Genomic DNA, 25,378 nt, shown 5'->3' on the forward strand with positions numbered 1-25,378 from the left:
TCGCTCATTTTCCAATCGCTCTCTCCAAACGGCGCCATTATGCGCCCCTACAGACTGTGCCTTGTCCCTCCCAATTCTATTACGCACCTTTTGTTAGCAGCGTTCGCTGCCTCGCTGAGCTTCCGCCCAAGCAACGCCATTAACCATGCGGTCGGCCCGAGGAAAAAGGGGGTGGAACAACAAGAGCAAGGCATGGCCCTGTCAACTCGCCATCAAGGGCGGAGCCGGTAAGCCCTTACCAGCCAACCAGGGCTGAGGTGAGCTCACTGGCGGGCGTGGTTTCCAAGCGCGCACATTGATCTTGAAGCGCGTTATATATATGTGACAGCACGAGCCTTTTCACAGAGTCGACTTGGGTTGGAGACGGTGCTTGGTGGGGTCTGACTGAGATGGACTGCTTGTGGGAGGTCTACTGGGAGCATCGGCTGCTGAGAGACGAAGCCGCGCAAAGCCCCTGTACGAACTTGTGAGAGAGAGAGAGCGTTGCTCGATAAACGTATTACGTATGCAGCATCCCAGACCCTCGCTATATGTAAGGTCCGCTCGCGGTCGGCGACACGCGAAGCTGCCTGCCGTTCTTCACCCGTGGAACCGGAGCCAGGATGGAGTCGACCTGCCTGGGACCATCTACCTGGACCGGCCCCCCTACCAGCTACCATCCGGTGTGAGTGTGTATGTTCGTCTGGGGTCGTTAAGTTAAGACTGTATAGTTAAGCCTGCCCTGTGTCCTGCTTCTTCTTCTTGTATATTCCTTTCGTTTCCTCTTCTTCTTGATTGTAAATAAATTCACCTGTTCTTCCTATACTCTGGTTTATTCTTACCCGATCGCTTTAGTCTTTTCTCAATTGAGTACCTGTGGCACGATTTCGGAACCGCTATAATCGGGTGTAGTAATTGTTAACGGCCCGAGTCACGGCTCGCTTCACTCGGCGTGTCCATTAACGCTGCGGCTCGGGTGGGAGTTATCTCCTCTCTTTACGGCTGGTGGTAGTACTAAGGTACTAAGGCTAATTCGGCTTACAACCCTACTTACCACCGACTGGAAGTGACGTTATAACTTCCCAAGGACTCGGGACGGCCAGCTTAAAAGACAAGGGGATTATCCCCCCCCCCCCTTTGATAAGGGGAGAGCCGACCCCCGAATCCGCAACAATATGTTAATGATGATGTAATAGGTCCCTCCATTATGACGTCATAATTCGACAAGTACAAAACTTCATCTGATCAAGATGAAATTTATTGAATGTCATCGATGGATAAATTGGTGAAGAAAAAAAACGACGACGTCATCGGTCACGTGTTCAGCTGCCATATTTGTTTTAACACGAAAACGTCAAAAATAAAACACTAAAAACACGTCCTGACGAGGGTTTGTAATCTCTGATTGCTCTTTGTTGTTTAATCATTGTATTTTTAGTTTGAAAACCTCTCCACACAGGCAAACCTCAATGTTCAACCAGAATAACAGCATTCATGTGTTCTTGCTGTGAATGCTGTGAAACAGCATTCACATTCACGTCATTCATGTAACAGCATCCAGAATAACAGCATTCTATTATATGAGACGAGATACATTTTAAATGTATAATTGGACACGCCGCCGAACGTGGCCAGAGGTTATGTTTTCACCCCTGTCGTCTGTCTGTCTGTTTGTGAACAGGATATCTGGATCCAGATCTGGCCGATCAGTGGGATACAAAACAAATTGCTCAGCCTTGCGGAGGTATGCGCTCCACCGAGTGCTGCTCTAGTTACAACATGGTATGGCAGTTTATTTATTAACATTGCGTAGATATGAACTGGGCTGACAGGATAACCTAGATGTATGGGCACTCGCCTCTAAGCTGTCTACAATCAACCAACCAGGCGTCAAGTGTCGCTTCATGTATGCAACCAGCAGCCGTCAGGAATGCAATCGGGTATACAACATACATATATATATATACAGTCACGTGAAAAAGTAAGTACACCCTATGTAAAGTTTTGACTTTTTCAACATATTTCAACATACAGCTATTTGATCTTCATTTCAACAATATTGATATCGATAAAGATGCCATAATATAACAAATATCATGAAATATTTACATTTTGTAGTCCATTGTATAATTTAAATAAACATAAATGCAAATTTCGCATGTGGAAAAAGTAAGTACACCCCAACATTTATCACTACTTCAAATACCTAAAATTAGAATCAGGTGCACCAGCTCAGGTGCGAATGATTAGAACATCGTCGGAGAGGATCTTGGAGGAACCGGTCTTATTTAAACCTCAGACATTTAGTTTGGTTTGCTCTTTGTTGTTGAAGTGTGTGGCGTCACCATGCCTAGATCAAAAGAGCTCTCTGAGGCCTTCAGAAAGAAGGTTATAGATGCCTGCGATTCTGGGATTGGATTTAAAAAGATCTACAAACAATTTGAAATCAATCATTCGATTGTCCGGAAGATCATCTACAAGTGGAGAAGATTCCAAACAACTGCCAACTTGTTCAGGCCAGGCCGCCCCAGCAAATTCAGCCCGAGAGCAGACCGCAAGATGCTGAAAGAAGTCTCTAAGAACCCCAGAATGTCATCACGGGACCTACAGGTAGCTCTTGCCACTGTTGATGTCAAAGTGCATGAGTCTACCATTAGAAAGAGGCTGCAAAAATTTGATCTACATGGGAGGTGTGCCAGGAGGAAACCGTTGCTGTCCAGAAAGAACATCAGGGCAAGACTAAAGTTTGCCAATGAACACCAAGGCCAAGACCAGCACTTCTGGAACAATGTGCTCTGGACAGATTAGTCAAAGGTAGAGCTATTTGGCCACAGTGCCAGAAGACATGTTTGGAGAAAACCAAAGACAGCATTTGACCACAAGAACCTGATGCCAACTGTAAAGCATGGTGGTGGAAATATTATGGTTTGGGGCAGCTTTGTTGCATCAGGGCTTGGGCAGCTCACCATCATAGAATCCACTATGAATTCTTCATTGTACAAGAGGGTGCTTGAGGACAATGTGAGGCCATCTGTCGGAAAGTTGAAGCTCAACCGAAGGTAGACCTTGCAACATGACAATGACCCTAAACATACCAGTAAATCCACCAAGGAATGGCTGAAAAGAAAGAAATGGAGGGTTCTGGAATGGCCAAGTCAAAGCCCGGATCTAAATCCCATCGAGATGTTGTGGGGGGATTTGAAACGACCTGTGCATGCAAGAAACCCCTCAAACATCACACAGCTGAAAGAATTCTGCATGGAGGAGTGGGCAAAAATTTCTCCCAGTCGATGTCAGAGACTGGTAGACAGTTATAAGAAACGCCTACTTGAGGTTGTTTCTGCCAAAGGGGGCAATACCACCTATTAGAGCCAAGGGTGTACTTACTTTTTCCACATGCGAAATTTGCATTTATGTTTATTTAAATTATACAATGGACTACAAAATGTAAATGTTTCATGATATTTGTTGTATTATATCACCTTTATCTATCAATATTGTTGAAATGAAGATCAAATAGCTGAATGTTGAAATTTGTTGAAAAAGTCAAAACTTTACATGGGGTGTACTTACTTTTTCACGTGACTGTATATATATATATATATACATATATATATATATATATATATATATATATATATATATATATATATATATATATATATATATATATATATATATATATATATATATATATATATATATATATATATGTACATGTATATTGTTACGGTTTTTAGAACCTTCACTAGTAAATTTTAGTAAATGTTTCCCTTACAAATGTTCCCCTGTAAATATCCCCAGCAATTGGTTTGGTAAAGATCGCACCCTAATTAGTCCATGTACAACACGTAGCAAACCATAGGACCTCTCCGTAGTTATTTCATTATTATATGTTTCAGTTAAGGATCTGTTCCCAGTAGTTGAATCTGCATTGCATTAATCAAATAAGATAGGCCCCTTTCAATTTCCCCAATCGCCTCACCCACGTCTCCGCAAAATAATGGTCGAGCAGCATTCGCTGCCCCTTGTCTTGGTTCGTTTGATTGCCCCAAGCCACCATTATCCATGCGGTCAATCCGAGGAAGAAGGGGGCGGAGCCGGCAGATCACGGGCGTGGCACGCCGATGCGCCACCCAAGGCGGGGCCAGCGAGCCCCCACCAGCCAACCAGGGCTGATGAAAGACCATCGCGGCGTGGCTCCATGAAGCGCGCATTTATTGCAACACGTGTAATATAAGGACGAGCGCGAAACCTTTTTCAGAAGGCAGAGAGAGACGCGTGAGAAGGTACGAGTCGGGTGAGAAGGTACCAGTTGAGTGAGAGGGTTCAAGAGAGAAGGCAGAGAGAGACGTGATCCATCAGATGAGGGAGGTACCAGGCAAGCATACCGCTGGATCGTGAGGCAGAAGAGTGGTTCCGCGACGGCGACAACAATATCGTAGTCAATTGACATTGTCCGACCGTGTGTGAAAACGAATACGTGGAGCTGCAGCTGGCTGTTCGCCTCGAGCCCGGAGCGTGGACTGGAGCCACCTTCGACGCTGTGCTCCGGCCCGGACCGTCCTATCCTCTCACCTGCACGGACCCTTCTCCTTCGTCCAGTGATTCCTGCCTGCCATTCCCTGTCGTGTGAGTCTGTTTGTTGTCCTGGGGAATAATATAAGACTGCTTAAGGCTGCCCTGTGTCTTCTTCTTCTTCTGTATATTACTTTCGTTTTTTCTTTGGTTCTTTGGTTTTGTAAATAATTAATAAATGTGTTATTTCTTACCTTTGGTTTCTTCTTTCCCCCGATCGCTTTCGTCCTGTCTCCAATTGAGTACCTGTGGCACGATTTGGCCAACGCTCGGAATCGGGTTCGTCAATTGCTCACGGCTCGAATCACGGATTACTAAACCGCTCGGCAAATACCATCTTGTCCGTGGTTCGAGCGGTACTTGTCTCCCTGTTTTGCGGAGGGATTGGTAAAGGTATTCGGGAGAACACCTTGACCAATAACCCTGACCAATTTCACCCCGCAAAAGAGCGTTATAAGTACCAGGACCACAGACGGCCAGCCTAACAGGCCAAGGGGATTAACCCCCCCCCCCCCTTGCTAAGGGGAGTGCCGTCTCTGAGATGCATAACAATTGGTAGTCAGGAGTTGGGATTTAGATTGGGACTAAATTTACTTTGACCAAATTTTGGACACCAATTGTGCTATTGGCGGTAACAATTGGTGTCGAGGCATGGGATTTGGACCCGAACCAAATTTTTAAGAACGTCTAAAAATTTGGTCAAAATTTGGAGCGGCCGAAATTTTATTAGAACGTCCAAATTAAATCGTGCCATGGATGATCAAGGCAATCGGATGCCGGTAGGGGAGGTAGAAGAGGAGTTAGAGTCAACCCAGGACCCCAGGGAGGATTTGAGAGAGAGGGAGGAGGAGAGCAACGAGGATGCGGTAGAGGGGGTTGCAGGCGCACAAGATGGCGGCACCTCGCACGAGGTTAGAGGGGCACAAGATGGCCCCGCGCACATGGTCGCGGCAGCCACGCCCGCAGCACCGGTGGATTTGAACCTCTTCATGATACAAATGGAGGCCCTTATGGTCAAGATGGGTGAGCGATTGGAAAGTAAATTAGACACCCAAAAGGAAGAGACGAGGGCTCAGGGTGAGCAATTGGGCAATCAAATTGGGGGCCTAGGAAGCAAAATAGAGGGGTTAGACACCAAATTTAAGGGGTTAGACAACACATTTGAGGGGTTAGACAGCAAATTGGAGCGAATAGGTAAATTTGGGGACAGAATGGGTGAGAGCATACAAAGATGTGGGGAGAGCATGGATCGCATGTTGAGCGGGAAGGGCACATGGGTACGCGACGAGGTAACGCGAGTCGAGGAGCGCGGGTTGAGCAAGGCGGAGCAGAGCGCGGTTAAAATGACCGGGATAGAAATCGCGACCCGGGGTATGGGGAAGCCGGCGACCGCCGAGGTAGGAGAGAAAATTTTATTAGAGCCAGCGGTCGTCGAGAGAAAAGAAGATATAGGAAAAGAATTATTTCAAATTGGCAAAGAAACCGAACAAATAGTCGAAATCGAAATTGAAAAGATGACGGAGGTAGCCCAGGAATTGAAGGGAGAGGTGGATAATGCACAAAGTCTGGATTCGCATTGTGATGCTGTGCTTATTAACCAAATGGAAAGTCTGCAGGTGGTGTTGGAGTGAGGTGGAAGAAGCACCCAGGTGAGTAAGGTGGTATATGGTGCTAAGAGGTTTTGCAGGAAGGTGTTTGCCGGGAAAAGAATTTTCGCGCGCTTGGGATTCCAGCGTAACCCGGGCGCTCTTGAAAGGTCCGTGGTGCGCTGTGTGGATGGCAATGGCGCGCGTGTGAGGAAAAGGTGTGTGAAGGTGAACGGCGCGCGTGTACGAATGGCGTCGGAGCGCGAGTGTGATACCCGGTGCGAGGGAGAGTGCACGATAGAGTATGGAAGTGAAACCGTGTGCAAGCGAGAATGCACGTCGGAGTGTACCGTCACGTGAAAAAGTAAGTACACCCCATGTAAAGTTTTGACTTTTTCAACATATTTCAACATACAGCTATTTGATCTTCATTTCAACAATATTGATAGATAAAGGTGATATAATATAACAAATATCATGAAACATTTACATTTTGTAGTCCATTGCATAGCTTAAATAAACATAAATGCAAATTTCGCATGTGGAAAAAGTAAGTACACCCTTGGCTCTAATAGGTGGTATTGCCCCCTTTGGCAGAAACAACCTCAAGTAGGCGTTTCTTATAACTGTCTAACAGTCTCTGACATCGACTGGGAGAAATTTTTTCCCACTCCTCCATGCAGAATTCTTTCAGCTGTGCGATGTTTGAGGGGTTTCTTGCATACACAGCTCGTTTCAAATCCCCCCTCAACATCTCGATGGGATTTAGATCCGGGCTTTGACTTGGCCATTCCAGAACCCTCCATTTCTTTCTTTTCAGCCATTCCTTGGTGGATTTACTGGTATGTTTAGGGTCATTGTCATGTTGCAAGGTCCCCCTTCGGTTGAGCTTCAACTTTCCGACAGATGGCCTCACATTATCCTCAAGCACCGTCTGGTACAATGAAGAATTCATTGTGGATTCTATGATGGTGAGCTGCCCAGGCCCTGATGCAGCAAAGCTGCCCCAAACCATAATATTTCCACCACCATGCTTTACAGTTGGTATCAGGTTCTTGTGGTCAAATGCTGTCTTTGGTTTTTGCCAAACATGTCTTCTGATACTGTGGCCAAATAGCTCTGCCTTTGACTCATCTGTCCAGAGCACATTGTTCCAGAAGTGCTGGTCTTTGCCTAGGTGTTCATTGGCAAACTTTAGTCTTGCCCTGATGTTCTTTCGGGACAGCAAAGGTTTCCTCCTGGTACACCTCCCATGTAGATCAAATTTGTGCAGCCTCTTTCTAATGGTAGACTCGTGCAATTTGACATCAACAGTGGCAAGAGCTACCTGTAGGTCCCGTGATGACATTCTGGGGTTCTTAGAGACTTCTTTCAGCATCTTGCGGTCTGCTTTCAGGCTGAACTTGCTGGGGTGGCCTGGCCTGAACAAGTTGGCAGTTGTTTGGAATCTTCTCCACTTGTAGATGATCTTCCGGACAGTCGAATGATTGATTTCAAATTGTTTTGAGGTCTTTTTAAATCCCTTTCCAGACTCGTAGGTTATCTATAACCTTCTTTCTGAAGGCCTCAGAGAGCTCTTTTGATCTCGGCATGGTGATGCCGCACACTTCAACAACAAAGAGCAAACCAAACGAAATGTCTGAGGTTTAAATAACACAGGTTCCTCCAAGATCCTCTCTAACGATGTTCTAATCATTTGCACCTGAACTGGTGCACCTGATTCTAATTTTAGGTATTTGACGTAGTGATAAATGTAGGGGTGTACTTACTTTTTCCACATGTGAAACTTGCATTTATGTTTATTTAAATTATACAATGGACTACAAAATGTAAATGTTTCATGATATTTGTTTTATTATATCACCTTTATCTATCAATATTGTTGAAATGAAGATCAAATAGCTGTATGTTGAAATATGTTGAAAAAGTCAAAACTTTACATGGGGTGTACTTACTTTTTCACGTGACTGTATGTGTGATGAGAGTGACATGGAGAGTGAGATGGATGAGGAGCGGGTGCGAGGATGCACACCTGAGTTGGTGGTGGAGCGCATGATGGGGAGTGTTACAGGGGATGTAACGGAAGTGTGCACGCCCGTGGTGGTTACGGAGTACGTAACGGGGGAGAGTGCACGCGAGAAGTGTGCGAACGACAAGTGTGCGCCAAGGTGTGTTATGGCATGTGCGGACAGCGAGTGGTGTGTAACAGAGAGTGCGGTGGTGGAATTGACGGAGAGTATGGGATGTATGAGCAACGAACGGAACGAGTGGTGTGAGCATGTGCGGGGACCATCGACGTAAAACGGGATAGCGGTTAGACCGACGTTTAGCCGATGCGAGCTCTCGGTCCGTGCCAGGCTGTGTGTATTGCGGGAGCCGGCGGGGATCGGTGACACGTTGCTCCTCTTCGGAGCGTCATGCATGATCCGGGCCGGTCCCCGCCCCGCACCGTCGAGTCCGGGCTTTGCCGGGCAAGGCGACCGGCCCGGTTCGAGGGAAGGAAGGAGGGATCGGAACGGCGCCCCCTTGTGGTGGTGGTGTTCCGGCCGGGCAGGATTGGCCCACCGCGCATGGGAGCGAAAGGCCCCACACCGGGATGGTGCTTTAAACCTTGGCCCAACCAAACCTCCTCCCCTGAACCGAATGCCAGACGGACCAAACCTGCAGGTGACCAAAACACCCGTATGCATTGCGCGGCTTTGCGAAGCCGAGCTTTGAACATGCATGGACGTACCGAGAGGCTCAAGTTTAATGGACTGTGATGATGATAGTGTTTTGATTCGAAATTGGGAATAGTGAATAGGATTGGCAAATTGGATGGGCAACTTGGATTGGTAAATTTGATTGACACCAATGATTGGCAAATTTGATTGGAAAAAAATTGGATGGGCAAAATTGATAGTGAGAGATGCCCGATGTAGAGGGATGGTAAATCCACCATCCCTCCCATCCCGGGCACATGAGCAATAGTTATGGGGTTTTGGCTGTGCAAACTAGCCCGGGAGGGTTAGGATAAAATGATAGAATTTAGAAAGATGACAAAAGGTAACTGTAGGGTTAAGTAGCGACATTCTACCTGTAGTGAGGACATAGAATAGATTAGATTGATTATAACGACGAGGGATTGCAATAGTATAAGGGGCGACTGGGAGGCGCGAGTTTCAGAAGGGAGTAGTCAGCTTAGACGATGCAGTGTGTGTGCAGGAAGTTCTTTGTGGTGAGCATGATGATTGGCATGATTGTGATTGAGCAGCGTATTGTGAAAAGTGCGAGTGTGAGTTGTATTGAGCGAATGAGCCTGTAGGAGAGACGGGTGCAAGAGCCACAAGGTGTGTGTGAGCACCAGGTGAGTGAGCCAGTGCAGGTGAAGCACAGGTGTATGGAGAATGGTTGGTTGAAATAGATGGTCTGGAGTGAATGGAGCATGGAATAAATGGAGTATGGAATGGAGTATGGAATGGATGGTGTGGAGTGAGTAGTGTGGAATATGTGGAGTGGAGTGGTTGGTGCAAAAGGAGTGGATGGGGAAGATGGACCCCTTTCACGAGTACCCAGGGAGGGTAGTTTAAAAGTAGGTAGAGGGAGTATGTAAATTGTGGTTGGATATTGGCATCTGTGGTGCGTGTGGTAGAATGGTGTTTGGATGGGTGCATTAGTGAAGTGGAAATGGCTGGGCGTGTGGCCTGTTAGTGTGTGTATGGTTAAATGGGCACTCCGCCACTGTTAGGATGTCGGCCAGGTGAGGCCGCAGGTGGGCTCTGGGAGCCAGTAGAGTTGTTCAGTGGGGCCCGAGGATCCGGAGGACGGACCCGGGTAGCCCAGTGCCAGAGAGGGCACCGAGTGGGGAGAGCGCCAGAGGGCCTTCCCCAGGTAGATAGGTTAGGGTAAAGAGCAGGTAAGCTCGGAGGCAACTGCAGTGGCGGAGGTGTGCAGGTGAGTAGACCTGCTGGTGAGCCACACAACCCAGCCCGGAAATTGTGCGAAGGCACAGGGAGTTGAATCGGGGGAGTGAGACCCCAACTTGGTGAGCACCACACTTTGGTCAATGGGAGTTCGGTTCTTAGAACCACATAGTGTAAGATGGCCAATGGTTTGGCAGGGAAAGACCCCGGGTAGAGTAAAAATGTTAAAGTCATTTAGAGGGTAGTTAGGATTGAATTCTCTTCGCACCATCTACATCTACTCACCAAGGTGACAAGACTCCACACCATGTGATTTTTGAAATGTTTTGGAATGGTAAGACGCATCATGACGTGGGGGTGACATTGTGCTTGTTTGTTCCATCTTTTCCTCCTTATGAGGAATTGATGAGAAATTGGGCTTGATGGCAAATTTGGTTGGAGGGATTGATAACGAATTTGGTATTATGGGAGATATGGGGAAGACGAGACAGTAGAGACAGAATTTGTAAATGTGTAGAGTTGTGTAAATATGGGGTAAGGGAAAGGGTAGAGTAGGTGACAGGGGGGAGGAGGGGGGGGGGGTGACGTACGATAGGGACGAGCTTTCTCCGCTCGCTCCCATGCGCACCTCACCTCTGCATTACCTTGTTTGGATGTGTACCCTTGTGACCTTGCTCCGATGCTTGCTTTGTTCCTTCCTTCCCCATTCACGTCTTGTCTTTTGGGTCTGGGGGGGGAGTGCGCAGATAGCCGCACTTGTGTGCCCGAGCCGCCGCTGCACAGCCTGCCTGGATCGATACACCACCTTATGGACCGCACGACTTGCGACCTAGCACCACCATATGGACCAGGCGCTTCTGTGGCTCAGCACCACACACTGATGGACCCCACATGTTGGGGCCTAGCCCCTCTGCTGGGACCGGCCATGATGGCCAGAGAGAGTCCTTTGCTTGCAGACGACGGTGAGGTGGCGCCTTTTGCCAAACAGGTGGACCACCCATAGTTGGCCCCTGGTGGCCCTAAATAAAAATGGATGCGTTGTGTGCCTTTTTATTATTTTCAAATAGGCAGCAAGCAAAGAGCAAAGAAGAATAACATCAAGAAACACCGGCCAGCAGAGCAGAGGGAGCAGAAACAACAAGAACCGGTCAACAGTTTGTGTTTTTTTATTTGAAATGTGTGAAATGAGCATTGGATGGTGCTTTGGTGCTTTTCTGGTGCTGATTGGTGCTTTGGTGCTTTGTGCTGCTCTTGTACTCGGGGGTGCACTGCAATATCAATTGTGCATCCCCGGGCACTTGAATATGGTGTATCGGTGCAGTGCAGTGCATGCTCTTCCTCTTTTTCAAAAACATATTTTTGTCTCCCAAAATGACAGGTCCTGGGTTTGCCGTGTAAATACAAATTAGTGTTTTGTAAATAATGCTCCCCACCGTATATGTGTAGTTTGTGAATAATTCCGTGATTCGGTTATTCTGTGGGCGTGAGTCTGTTAGGTAGGATGCAACGTAGCAGGCGGGACATACGTAGTTGTTTTAAAACTGTCACACTCAAGGGTAAGGTTAATAGTAGAGGGCTACTACACCTGAGTGTCACATTAAGTAAAGTTAGTTCGGGTCGAGTCGACCCTAGAGGAAAAATGGGTGCTGTGTTACGGTTTTTAGAACCTTCACTAGTAAATTTTAGTAAATGTTTCCCTTTTAAATGTTCCCCTGTAAATATCCCCATCAATTGGTTTGTTAAAGATTGCACCTTAGTTAGTCCATGTACAGCACGTAGCGAACCATAGGACCTCTCCGTAGTTATTTCATTTTTATGTGTTTCAGTTAAGGATCTGTTCCCAGTAGTTGAATCTGCGTTGCATTAATCAAATAAGATAGGCCCCTTTCAATTTCCCCAATCGCCTCACCCACGTCTCCGCAAAGTAACGGTCGAGCAGCATTCGCTGCCCCTTGTCTTGGTTCGTTTGATTGCCCCAAGCCGCCATTAGCCATGCGGTCAAGCCGAGGAAGAAGGGGGCAGAGCAGCCAGATCACAGGCGTGGCATGCCGACGCACCACCCGAGGCGGGGCCAGCGAGCCCCCACCAGCCAACCGGGGCTGACGAAAGACCATCGCGGGTGTGGCTCCATGAAGCGTGCATTGATTGCAACACGCGTAATATAAGGAGGAGCGCGAAGCCTTTTTCAGGAGAAGGCAGAGAGAGATGCGTGAGAAGGTACGAGTCGGTTGAGAAGGTACCAGTTGAGTGAGAGGGTTCAAGAGAGAAGGCAGAGAGAGAGACGTGATCCGGCAGATGAGGGAGGTACCAGGCGAGTATACCGCTGGATCGTGAGGCAGAAGAGTGGGTCCGCGACGGCGACAACAATATAGTAGTCAATTGACATTGTCCGACCGTGTCTGAAAACGAATACGTGGAGCTGCCGCTGGCTGTTCACCTTGAGCCCGGAGCGTGGACTGGAGCCAACTTCGACGCTGTGCACCGGCGCGGACCGTCCTACCCTCTCACCTGCACGGACCCTTCTCCTTCGTCCAGTGATTCCTGCCTGCCATTCCCTGTCGTGTGAGTCTGTTTGTTGTCCTGGGGAATAATATAAGACTGCTTAAGGCTGCCCTGTGTCTTCTTCTTCCTCTTCTTCTTCTTCTTCTGTATATTACTTTCGTTTCTTCTTTGGTTCTTTGGTTTTGTAAATAATTAATAAATGTCTGTTATTTCTTACCTTTGGTTTCTTCTTTCCCCCGATCGTTTCGTCCTGTCTCCAAATGAGTACCTGTGGCACGATTTGGCCAACGCTCGGAATCGGGTTAGTCAATTGCTAACGGCTCGAATCGTGGATTGCTAAACCGCTCGGCAATTACCATCTTGTCCGTGGTTCGAGCGGTACTTGTCTCCCTGTTTTGCGGAGGGATTGGTAAAGGTATTCGGGAGAACACCTTGACCAATAACCCTGACCAATTTCACCCCGCAAAAGAGCGTTATAAGTACCAGGACCAGAGACTGCCAGCTTAACAGGCCATGGGGATTAACCCCCCCCTCCCTTGCTAAGGGGAGTGCCGTCTCTGAGATCCGTAACAATATGTATAAATATATACATATACGTATATATGTATGTATATATATATATATATATATATATATATATATATATATATATATATATATATATATATACAGTATATATACAGTATATATATATATACAGTATATATACAGTATATATATATATGTATATATATATATATATATGTATATATATATATATATATATATGTATATATGTCCGCATCAGCTCTTCGTTTGCAAAAGAAGTCCACAAATAGCCTGAAAAATGACGCAGTTTATTAAAGCCAACTTATACAGATCCGGAGGAGACAAGACATCTACAGCAAGCTACAGCAAGAACATGCCAAGTCAAGCCTTCCTGAAAACGCATTGATTCTCATTCACTTATATACGAATACGATTATCAGAAAATCTCCGAGAGAACGAAGCGACTGGCGAGAGTCCCTCCCACCGTTATCATTCGGGGGAGTCAGCCCTTCCTTATCATTTGGACCAAATGTTTCTCTGGGCTCCGAGAAAACAGAAATGTAACTCACAAAGAGGAGAGTGTATGCTTAGCCAAACAAACCCATATATTTTATGGGTTTGTGTACATGAGTAATCCAAAGCATGTTTATACAGAGTCATGCGTTGCTGTGATTAAAACAAAATATATATGGTTAACGATAGGTTCATGTCATTCTACTAGCATTACGCAAAAACAAGCGCATGTGGGCGTGGTTTTACGACCAGCCTCGAAAAAAGCACACGTATACAATTGTCCAGCATGACCTCATTTTAAGCCTTTCCTCATCCAAAACTAAAACGAAGCAAAAACCCTTTATTAACTTTATGAAATTAGCATTTTTAAACATCATATAAATCATAACACATTAGCAACCAACGTCTATAACTGAACTTTAGGCAATAACAAATCTACTACTTGACATTCCTTCCTCTTGTCTCGTCGAGACAAAGTATCTTAAGAGACAACGTGCCACATTGGGCTTTATTGAAAAATAATTGTGTAATGCGGGTATTGAAAAAATAATTGTGTAATGCGGGTATCTCCCAAGGGCATATCGTGCGCCCAAAGCGCCTCGCCCGTGCATTTGGCGAACGTGTCGTGTGGTGCGTGCTCGGAGCCTGAGGGCTCAGAACATGAAAGTCCATTAACGTTTCGGATCCACAACGAAGGTGTCTGGTCCAGATGAGGTTCTGCTCCGCCAGAGGGCCCATCACCTCCCCTGCGGAACTTGCTCCCCCCACCCTTTGCAGACCCAGTCCTTGCAGATCTTCGAGGTTAATCAACGATCATGCCCATGAGGTCCCTCACGTGCTGCTGTTCTGGGGAATACATAATATTGTCAGTATCTTGTGTCTCAATTTCCTGGTCAGGGTACAGAGCGTAAAAATCCGATTCACTTGAAGCATTTGAACTTAATACATATGAAGCAAAGAGAGGAACTTCCTTTTATGTCAAAGTCTCCCTTGGGCGCCTGGTCGGCTTGCGGGTCTAGGATATCCACGTCGGGTCCCTCGGCCGCCAGACCCAGCGTCGCAATCAGATCCATAGTTGGGTTTAAAGGGGGCGTGCAGCTGTCAGCTTGTAATACATAAGCAGCGTTAGCCAGTACACGCAAGGGGTTTATAGCACAAGTATCACAGTCATCACATACACCGTTACAGGCAGCAGCCAGTTCCCACATGGGATCCACACAAGTATCACAGTTGCCACAAAATTCAATGCAATTTTCTGGAGCGCCGGTCGCAACTGCCTTGTTGAAGGACCCGTTCAGGTCGACGGCCTCTGTGGTCAGAGCCATAGTTGTTGTCGGCGGCTTCTTCACTTTCCATCCTGTAAAATACTTTCTCATACAGAGGAGGACTAGAGATTTCATTAGTGCCCCCCAAATTACTACCCCGATTATCACAGCCAGTGCGGTCAATAACCACTTCACTATGGTGCCCGTCCATCCCTGGAACCAGTCAGTGAGCCAGCTAAATGTATAAGAATTTTCGCGCGCGATCCGATCGATCGTCAGGGCGTGGCTAGTTTCCCTTAGTCTCACTTCTGCATCACCATTGTACGCATGTGAATTACCGTGTCCAATAGTATGTCATGAGCCGTAGCGGTGTCGTTTGCCACCTTTTCTAGGGCCAAAGCCAATTTATCTATCCGGAAACTATCCATGACTGTGCCCGCTCCTGGGAAGAAGAAACCAAACACCTTTTCCCATAGACTCCCGTGTAGTTTAGTGGTTCCATCTTCGTTCATGACTGACCTCTTATAACGCCTGTCCAAGGACTTTGGGTCTCGCTCATCCAGTATCTCAACGTCAGGAAGAACTGAACCCAGATAACATGTGCCCCCCCAATTATTTGGTAAATAGGGGTAAGCCTTGTCGCCGCATATAAACATTGTCCCATGGGGTGGGACCAGGTGGGTGGATAAGCACTGGAGTCCCTTTACCACCCCATTAATCCTACTAACCCCCCTAGAGAATGTTATAGCCGTTATGTTGTGGTTGTGTTTATCTTGCAGTACTATTCGTAATGTAATCCCCGAGCTCCCTTGTCCCAGCTTCCCGGGGAGAGTGTAGGCGCATTCTGATTCTCCCATACGCAAGTGGCCGGAACCCTGGAGGCAGACCCTCCCTTTCTGTGGTTTGACCCAGACGGGGGCAGGCCTCTCGGCCACATGGGCAATCATTGGCGGGCGATAATTAAATTGTCGATTGCAACTCTTGCCGTTGTCAACCCCTTCTCTTTCCAGCGTGGTGACTAAACATGGGGAATCGATAGGTTGTGAGCAGAGGTCATTGAGGGACAGAGGTAGCACTATCATGTGTATTCCTGTGGTGCCTGCTTGGGGAAAGTGCATGCACGACCAGCAGTGTGTCCTATTTTGAATTGTTGCCACCTCCCTGGCCACTTTCCAATATGTGTTTTCCCCCCTCTTTGGGGCCTTATCCTGGGGTTGTGGCGTGAGTATGTATTCAATGCATGGTATGTAGTTCTTTTCGCCACCGGCCGCGCCAGGGGTCCAGACGCTGCACCGGACCTGCATAGTCATGCCTTTCTCTAGGCGCGTGCGTGTTTGTAGCTTAAAATCAGGGGTTCCCCATTGGTATCCTGGTTGGGCCAAGGTCTTAATGCTAGCTTGCCCGTCTTCCCGGAACTCTCGTTGCTTTTGTAGTATCATGCCAACGCGTCCAGGCCCTGCCGACAGTGCTAGCCAATTTATGTTCACCCAATTTGTGTGCAGGGCTTTCTGTTCGAAACATGGTAGTGATACTCTTTGTCCCCATGTTACGGTGAGGTGTCGGGTTTCGTTTTCGCATCTATTGGAATCGGAGTTTCCCCTAGCTGCTGTCGCTATCAATAGTATTGTACCTATGATTAGGCCCATCCTTACTGTGGTTGCTGTGGTGTAGTGTCTGGTGCTTGTATGGCCAACTTACAGTGCGTGGCGTGGATCCACGAAGTCTTGCCCTCGCAAAAGACTGCCGTTGGTGTAGTCAGCAACACCTGGACTGGTCCCTTCCACCTTGGTTCCAAGGCGTTCTTGCAGGTGAAGTGCTCCACGAACACCTGGTCTTTTTCCTCTGGTGGAACACCTGGTCCACAAGTCTCCTGGGAGCGCCTGGTCTACAGGTCTCCAATTCATAGATTCAATTCATTCAATTCATAGTTTCATAGAACACCTTTTCTCCAATTTCCTAATCCACTTTTTTCAAGTGGATCCAATTTTATCCAATATTCAATTTTTAAATTCAATCCCATTTAATCCAGTCCAATTCAAAATAAATTCAATCCTTCTCTCAGCATCCCATTACCTGTTTCCAACATCAATAAAAATAAAATTATAAAATTAATAAAAAATCAATCATCTCAACTCTCAAATCGAATCAAAAAATAAAAATAAACGAAAATTACTTCAGCGAGAGTTTCAACTAGAATTAACACAAACAAACCACCATTAACCTCCATTAACCTCCCCCTATTATTTATTTATTTTCACGAATAAACAAATAATAGAAATAACCTGGTCTACTTCCAATTTCAATTCTGGTCAGTTCTGGTGTCTGGTCACACACAATGTTTTCCTCACCCACTGTGATTCGCTCAAAATAGATTCTCACTGTTATGTCTGAAATTCGTCTCATGAAAACCCATTCAAGAGTCCGGTGTGACAGACAGCCAAACACATAGACACGCCGAAGACCCCAGGGTACCCATCAAACTAGCTTGTCCGCAGATCCACAACACAGCGAAACATGTAACTTTACTAAAATAATCACTTACTCATAACTAATACTCATACCACTAATTACTCATAATAACTCATAATTACTTATGTAATTACTCATACCAATACTTACTTAAAATAATGTAATATCCCAATCTTCACCCTTTATGCAAATCGAAGCACCCCGGACAACCCACAACCAATATCAACCACTGTAGCCGCCTTCCCCTCCAGGCAGCCACACGCAGCCACATACATCTCCATCCACGTCACACAAGACAACAGCCAACGAGTGTGTCCACCACACAGAAACCTTTGGCAATGCAACAACCGAACTCCCAGACAACCAACAACAAAACCCAATCCATCTCCATGGCTCATCAAGCAGTTCCAACTTAATCCAGCTTCACATACCGATTTCCCCAAAAACTCGTGAAACTTCACCCCCATTTTGGAAAAACCCTGGACTAAACCCTGACACCCTAAATAACTTCAGACCCATCTCCAATCTACCCTTTCTGTCAAAAGTTTTGGAACGTGCTGTGGCCACTCAACTCAAACATCACCACTCTGCCAATAACCTGTATGAAACATCCCAATCCGGATTCTGCTCCAGCCACAGTACTGAAACTGTTCTCCTCAAAATCACCAGCGACCTTTTCTCTCCTCTGATGCCGGCAACCTCAACATTTTCATCCTCCTCACCTCAACGCCTCCTTTGACATCATCAATCACACCATCCTCCTCACCCTGTTTAGACCAGCTTGTGCCTATTTAAACCCAAATTAGTTCACCCCCAAGCTTCACATGGACCACCTACTACTCTCAAATTATCCACTCTGGCTCCGGAATCCCAAAAGCACTCTTCTCTACAATAAACAAACTAAATAAACAAATAAATAAACAACGTGAACAAACTCCTCAGCGCCCTGGATACCACCACCTGTCATTCAGAGTAGACAACAGCATCTCCTTTCTGGCTTTCAGCATCTCCTTTCTCCTTTCTGGCATCCAAATGAAATTCTGGCTTCAAATCAACTTCCTCGACCTTAACTATGATAAATCTAAATTAATCTTCGTTTGCCCACAACCACTCACCAAATTCACCCATAACTTTGCCCCCAACATCGATGGTCATTTGAACACAAATTGAACAAAATTAATCGAACAAAACACTTCCATTAACTCGACATTCTTTTCACAGCACAAAGTTCACTTGAACATCTTTTTCCTGGATACTCCCTCTTTATTTTTATACCATACCATGCTTCTCCATGGAATAGTCCACCACTCATATAAATAATCATAAGAGTTCTGCGAAACATCTCCATCTTTAAAACTTAGCCAACCAATTTTAAACCACATGTTTTCCCCCCAAAAAACAAGTCACATTCTTTGTATATTGCCAACATTGTTCATCGTTTAAGTATCATCCAGAACTAAATTTTTTTTAAACCATCAACTTGTAGATGCATTTATTTATATCCCATTAACCCAAGAACTCTCAATTGCTTGGTTATATTTTAGTAATGTCATATATCCATATTTCTTTTCCAAATTGTTCCTGATATACACATTAATCCCATCTGTCTTTGTTTCCAGATGAACTCAAATCAGGAAATCAACACAAATCCTTATTACCTCCAATCAATTCAAAATTAAATCAAACAATTCAAAACCAGATCGGATCAGCGATCAAAAATCACTTTTCCAATCAACAATTCATTCAAAGACCAAGCTTAAAAACACAACTCTCATCTTACTGTGACAAGTAAGCAACCAACCTACTTCACACTAAACAAATAACTTTTCATCACCCCTTTCTTCTCCACCGCCTCTTACACTTAAACAGATCATAATTCCTCACTCATACACTATTGCCCATCACCCAGTTGCCCCAAACCCGTCCATATAAACTCCATTGTTGTCCTGTTCATCTCTCTGTGTTACATTTACATTTTGTGACTCACAGCTCCTGCCTCCATGGAACAATGACGCCTGAGCACTCAATTAGCCCTCCCAGTACCAAAGACTTACAATCAGACCGACAGACAGACAAATAACAGAGGCCTGTCGCCAGCCCCAGCACAGGACATCACCTTTCCGGGCAGGCACAATATAATCCACAGCATCGAAATGCCAATTTCTATCCGGAGCCTCGCAAAGCCAAAATCCATGCATGCGTGCTCCATCATGCAACCCGATCTGTACTCGGTGCGCCCGGCGCCCCCTATAATCAGTGAGTTATAATAACCACAATATCTCTGGCACCCAACTCGTGATACCACAATTTAATCCACGTTACTTGCATCTCTTCATCCTCCCAAATGTCCTCCATTTAACGTGACTCAAATCCATCTCAAATCCCCACAGCTCGATCGAACACGTCACTGTACTCGACCCGGTTAAATTAAATTCCAAGCGTACTGTACCTGACGCTTCCGGTCGGCACCGGAAGTCTGTTTATTTCTTGAGACCCCTGAATCGGGACATCAATCGACAATTACAACGACAAACAGAACTCGATATTCTCTGTTCATTAATTACGTACATGATTTCAGTTTTACCCACAATATAATGTCCCGATATTCTCCAGATTTAAGTCCTATATATCCTATCGTTAAAGCAACACCCTGTAGACTGACTCCGCCTGTCGTTCTTCCAAGGTTAGTGAATTATCTCCGACCTCTTTCCCTTACAAATCTCGAACAAAGGTCAACTAAACTTTAAAAGGTCAAACTTCGAATTGGGGTAACCAGCGTTTTATTTTTCCGCAAATAATACAAGTCCGGCGTCATTCCCTGCAAGAACCACATCCAGACAGACAAATGACCCTTATTGAGGCTCTACATCGCAAAATGCTAGCTCCTACGAATCCAACAACCGTCACAATCCGTCCAGGGACTTCCGTACGTGCTCTACAATGCAGCACCTCTCTACCTGGTGCACACCTTTCGCACATCCTTCCTCGTTCGCACAACGCTTCATCAACACACCTCCTCGCGCCCACACCTTGGCACAAGCCACACCACATACCGACAGTTGAAACCTCAACCGTCCTCCTTCCTCGGATCAGCGTTCTGTTGAAAACGTGACATTTCTGTTCAAATTATTGAATTTCCAAATACTCTCCCTGCAGCGCCCGTGAGGCAGCTTGTCCCACATTATCTGCCTCCAGACCCATATGCGTTTTAATAACTTAACCTTACCAGCATACTAAATCTGTGTCCGCATCGATCAACACAAATGCATCGATGCATCTTCCAGCCGCCACTCCGCACTGTACCTTACTGTATGAACAAGACTTCCTGTTGGAACTTGGCTCCGGAAATTAATTACTCTGTCTTGAAATCGTTTATTTTAGCCATCTTAAATAAATCCATCCATCTATCCATCTTATAAATCCATCTTAAATAAAAATCCATCTTATAAGTCCATCTATCCATATAAATCCATCTTAAATAACGTATTCGTCCTGTGACATTGCCTGGCATATATGTCGCAGCCGGCCACTATTCCGACATGGCTCGTCTGACATGAACGTCCGACATCCAGCAAAGTCGAAATGACCCACAATGCATTTGGGCACACATCCTCCTCTGAGAGTGGGCGAGTTATCGCCGGCACTCTGAGCAGATAATTAAACGAACATTGCCAGGATTCTCGGATAGACGTTTAATTTCACAACACACATGACAAAAATCCGATTTAAATTCAGAGATCGCCGATCGACCTGGCACAACCATCTCAACGCGACGACGCCACGCCGCCCCCCGTCTTGGCGCGCACCCTCGTGCCTCCACACGAATCCCAACACTCCCTGCACGCCGCTCTATTCGCGTTCGCGGCGGGGTTTACCTTACGTTGGGACATGCAGTCGGCTGTCATAACAAAGTGCGAAAAGCTGTCATAACAAATCTGCGACCTGACATGTAGTGAGCTGCAGAACATTGAGCTGTCAGAACTCATCCCTAGCTCGTAAACATCGCAAAAAACAGGATCTCCGACGCTTGACCTCTCTGACCCAAAATGCACTATATGACACCAATTCCAAAGGTGAGCTGCCTCAGCAATATAGGCCTACCCCACACATACAATACACAATATCTGCCATTGAATGAACTCTTCAATTCAAGTAAAACACACATATTGATTCGAATTCTGCAACCATCTCCAAGAAACCGCTTCATATCAACAGTAGATCGACAAGGGCACTCCGAGTGCTTTCCTGACCCGATTTATATCAATTCGCTTCCCAAACAACTCCCAAACAGATGAAAATCCGGACTCAGTTCAGGACCTCGCCTGTTCTCTCGGATAGACGCTAAAATGGACATTCCCGGCCTGAATTTCCCGCACGTCGAGCAGATCACTTACAAAGCTTCACACCGAAACCCTCTGCTTTGCATATGTCATACAGACAAATACATTGGCTAGATACACACGTCAATTAACATCCCAATATACATTCATTCCTCATTCATATACTCATAGAAGTCTCCCAGACTTCGCGCGAAACTCAGATCGACTCAAATCATGCCTTTCTCCAGCCACTCCCAAACAATCTTTGCTCATTCATGTTACGTCTCTCATTCCAGGAAAAGGATTTTTGGGACGGGTTGGACGGGGGGTGGGTTGAGGTGAAAAAGGGAAGGCAGGGTGGGGTGTTGGGGTGTTGCCTAGAGCCCCGGGACTGAGCTCAGGTCTTGGGGGGTTGGGGGGTCTTGGTCTGGTATCTGGTCCAGCGGCATCAACCGCTGATTTACTTGTTTAACTGCTTACTTAATTGTCCTCTGTCCTGTAGCTACAATAACTATAGCTACAATGCTTAAAATTTCAATATTTCAAAAACCATTCCTGTCCTTCTCACCCTGTGGCCACCTGGCCCATTTCCTGTGAGCTTATTTATTTTCTCTTGTCCACCAGATCCTGGCCTGCTTTATCTGGACCTCTTGTCTAGAACTTAGTCTAGAGCTTCCTGGCTTGACCTCGTAGTTGTCACTACCTTCTTGTCAAACCTACCTGGTACCTACGCATTTCACCCTTCCTGGCCATGTCCCTTTGGCCGTCTAAGTTAACCACAGCCCTCCTTCCCTGGCATGCAATGGCATACCCCATCTTGTCTCTGGGCTGTTCCTTCCTGGAAAGTTCTCGGCCTGGCTCGACCTATATGGCTGTCCGACCTCACTTTCCCCCCTTCCCTTGTACCGAACGTTATCTTCACCGATATCCTGCGCAAATCCTTTTACTGGCCATGTTCCTATGGCCTTCTATGTTCCTATGGCCTTCTATCTAAGTTTAGCCACAGCCCTTCGTTCCCTGGCATGCAATGGCATACCCCATCTTGTCTCTGGGCTGTTCCTTCCTGGAAAAATCTTGGCCACCTGGTTTCAACCTATATGGCTGTCCGACCTCATTTTCCCCTCCTGGTGCTAACTGTAACTTTAAGCTTACTGTTAAGTCCTTACTTGTATCCTTACTTGTTTATCCTGGCTTTAACAAAGCTACGTCATTCTGAGGCCTAAATGAGCCTTTACTTACAATTTCTGTTCGAGTGCAGACAGCGCGGAAGACAAGGAGACTGAACCCGCGCGAGGGAGGAAGGTACGAATTTGGAATAATAGCCCTCTGATATAAAACAACTCCCACCTTTAATCAAATCAACGTGCCGGCGCCGGCCTCAGGTCAGCCTTCCTCCTGTCCCTCGGGCTCCGTTTCCCGTCCTCCGCGTCTGTTGACACCCCACTCCTGGTACCATCTGTCCGCATCAGCTCTTCGTTTGCAAAAGAAGTCCACAAATAGCCTGAAAAATGACGCAGTTTATTAAAGCCAACTTATACAGATCCGGAGGAGACAAGACATCTACAGCAAGCTACAGCAAGAACATGCCAAGTCAAGCCTTCCTGAAAACGCATTGATTCTCATTCACTTATATACGAATACGATTATCAGAAAATCTCCGAGAGAACGAAGCGACTGGCGAGAGTCCCTCCCACCGTTATCATTCGGGGGAGTCAGCCCTTCCTTATCATTTGGACCAAATGTTTCTCTGGGCTCCGAGAAAACAGAAATGTAACTCACAAAGAGGAGAGTGTATGCTTAGCCAAACAAACCCATATATTTTATGGGTTTGTGTACATGAGTAATCCAAAGCATGTTTATACAGAGTCATGCGTTGCTGTGATTAAAACAAAATATATATGGTTAACGATAGGTTCATGTCATTCTACTAGCATTACGCAAAAACAAGCGCATGTGGGCGTGGTTTTACGACCAGCCTCGAAAAAAGCACACGTATACAATTGTCCAGCATGACCTCATTTTAAGCCTTTCCTCATCCAAAACTAAAACGAAGCAAAAACCCTTTATTAACTTTATGAAATTAGCATTTTTAAACATCATATAAATCATAACACATTAGCAACCAACGTCTATAACTGAACTTTAGGCAATAACAAATCTACTACTTGACATATATATATATATATATATATATATATATATATATATATATATATATATATATATATATATATATTGTTACAGACGCGGTTTTGGATGTTATTTTACCGAGCAGTTTGGTATTACCATGTCCGAACAGTTACTCCCCGATTAGAACCCGATTCCACCCGAACGTTGACCAGATCGCACCGCAGATATTCAATCGGGAAACCTCTAAAACGACCGAAAGAGAATGAAAAAGAAGAAGAAGACAGAGTACGGAGGAAGAACAGATTTATTATACACACACAAGCAATGGATGGAAGAAGCAGTCACACAGCGAATTGTTAACTTACACTAGTCATGTTACTTAACCCCAAGACAACGAGTAGGACAGACGACGTTCACACTTACACAGGGGATATTGCAGGCAGGTAGGGCTTGAGGTGGATTGCTGGAGAGGGAGGAGGGTCGGAGGCAGCAGCTCTGAATTCCTCGCGGTTTTGGCGGGAAAACCCCTCCGTCGTGTATCCGCTGCTGTAGACGTCACGCGCTGGCTCGGCACACCTGCTGGTGTCCTTCTGGTGGAGCTGTCTCCCTCCTTTCAGCGCGTCTCTCCAAAGCTGGTTTCCTTTCCGAGTACCTCTCCTCTTTGGCTTGGAGCGTTTCGCATCTCACCGCTCCTCTTGGTGCCGCCTCTTCGCTCCTCTCCCAGGTCATCTCCCAAGTCATCTCATCTCTCATCTGATCAAGCAGTCCCTTACAGTCCCTTTTATCACCTCGGGCGGAATCAAGCCGCCGGCTGCGAGGGCGCGCCTACCGGGTCACTCACCGCGGTACTGATTGGCTGTTAGGGCTGGCTCACTCCTCCCCTCTATGACGAGGTGGAGACACGCCTTTCTTCTCCGAGGTTAGCACATGGGTAATGGCGGCTTGCGGGAGTGAACACAACTCGCACCCTTTTTAAAAGAACTTTGGAGAGCGGAGATGTTTGAGGAAATTGCAAGGGCCTATGCTTATTTTGTTTGATACAATGCAAAGTCAATCTAGTGGGAAACACATATTTAGCCTACATAGAATAAGGAAATACACTATTTAAAAAGATATATCGTGACCTGCATGTAAGTTTCATGGAATTAACTAGGATGACGGCTGCGACCATTATTTACATTACCAGGGTGTTACCATACTTTTGTAACGTTCACATTGTAACGTTTTTACATTCGTTACACTTCCTCCAAAATTGTTACACTTCTCAAAAAAACCGTTACACTTCTCAGAACCGTTACACTGCACCCTCCTTTCTTCAGGCCCGGGCTCGGGCCTACTAAACTTTAACTTAGTGTGACACGTAGGTGTAATTCCCTCTACAATTAACCTGACCCTGAGTGTGACAATCTTAAAACACCAATAGGTATGTCCCCCTATTGCATTGCACCCTGTCTAACAGACTCAAGCCCACAGCTAACCGAATTACGGAATTATTCTCAAACTATACATTTACGGTGGGGAGCATTATTTACAATGACGTGATTTCTTATTTACAACGCAACCCAGGACCTGTGTTTTTTTTTTTTGTTTCTTTCTTAGGGAACAAG

At 46.0% G+C, this 25,378-nt stretch overlaps 1 protein-coding gene across 3 annotated transcripts in view; it reads left to right on the forward strand.

The window, feature by feature from the left end:
- LOC137433172 (beta-1,3-galactosyltransferase 1-like) overlaps window positions 1-25,378 on the forward strand; it is a 166,653-nt gene that overhangs the window by 34,904 nt on the left and 106,371 nt on the right. Inside the window, exons 1-2 of one of the 3 annotated variants that reach the window (XM_078783667.1) lie at window positions 355-664; window positions 1,661-1,761. The exons of 1 other annotated variant lie outside the window; for it this stretch is intronic. The gene's annotated coding sequence lies outside the window, so the exon portion shown is untranslated. Of the gene's footprint in view, window positions 1-354; window positions 665-1,660; window positions 1,762-25,378 lie in introns of those variants that run through there. One more of the 3 variants, XM_078783668.1, reaches the window with a different exon arrangement.

Source organism: Myxine glutinosa, chromosome 8 (assembly GCF_964187855.1).
Source record: "Myxine glutinosa chromosome 8, kmMyxGlut1.1, whole genome shotgun sequence".
Taxonomy (NCBI): Eukaryota; Metazoa; Chordata; class Myxini; order Myxiniformes; family Myxinidae; genus Myxine; species Myxine glutinosa.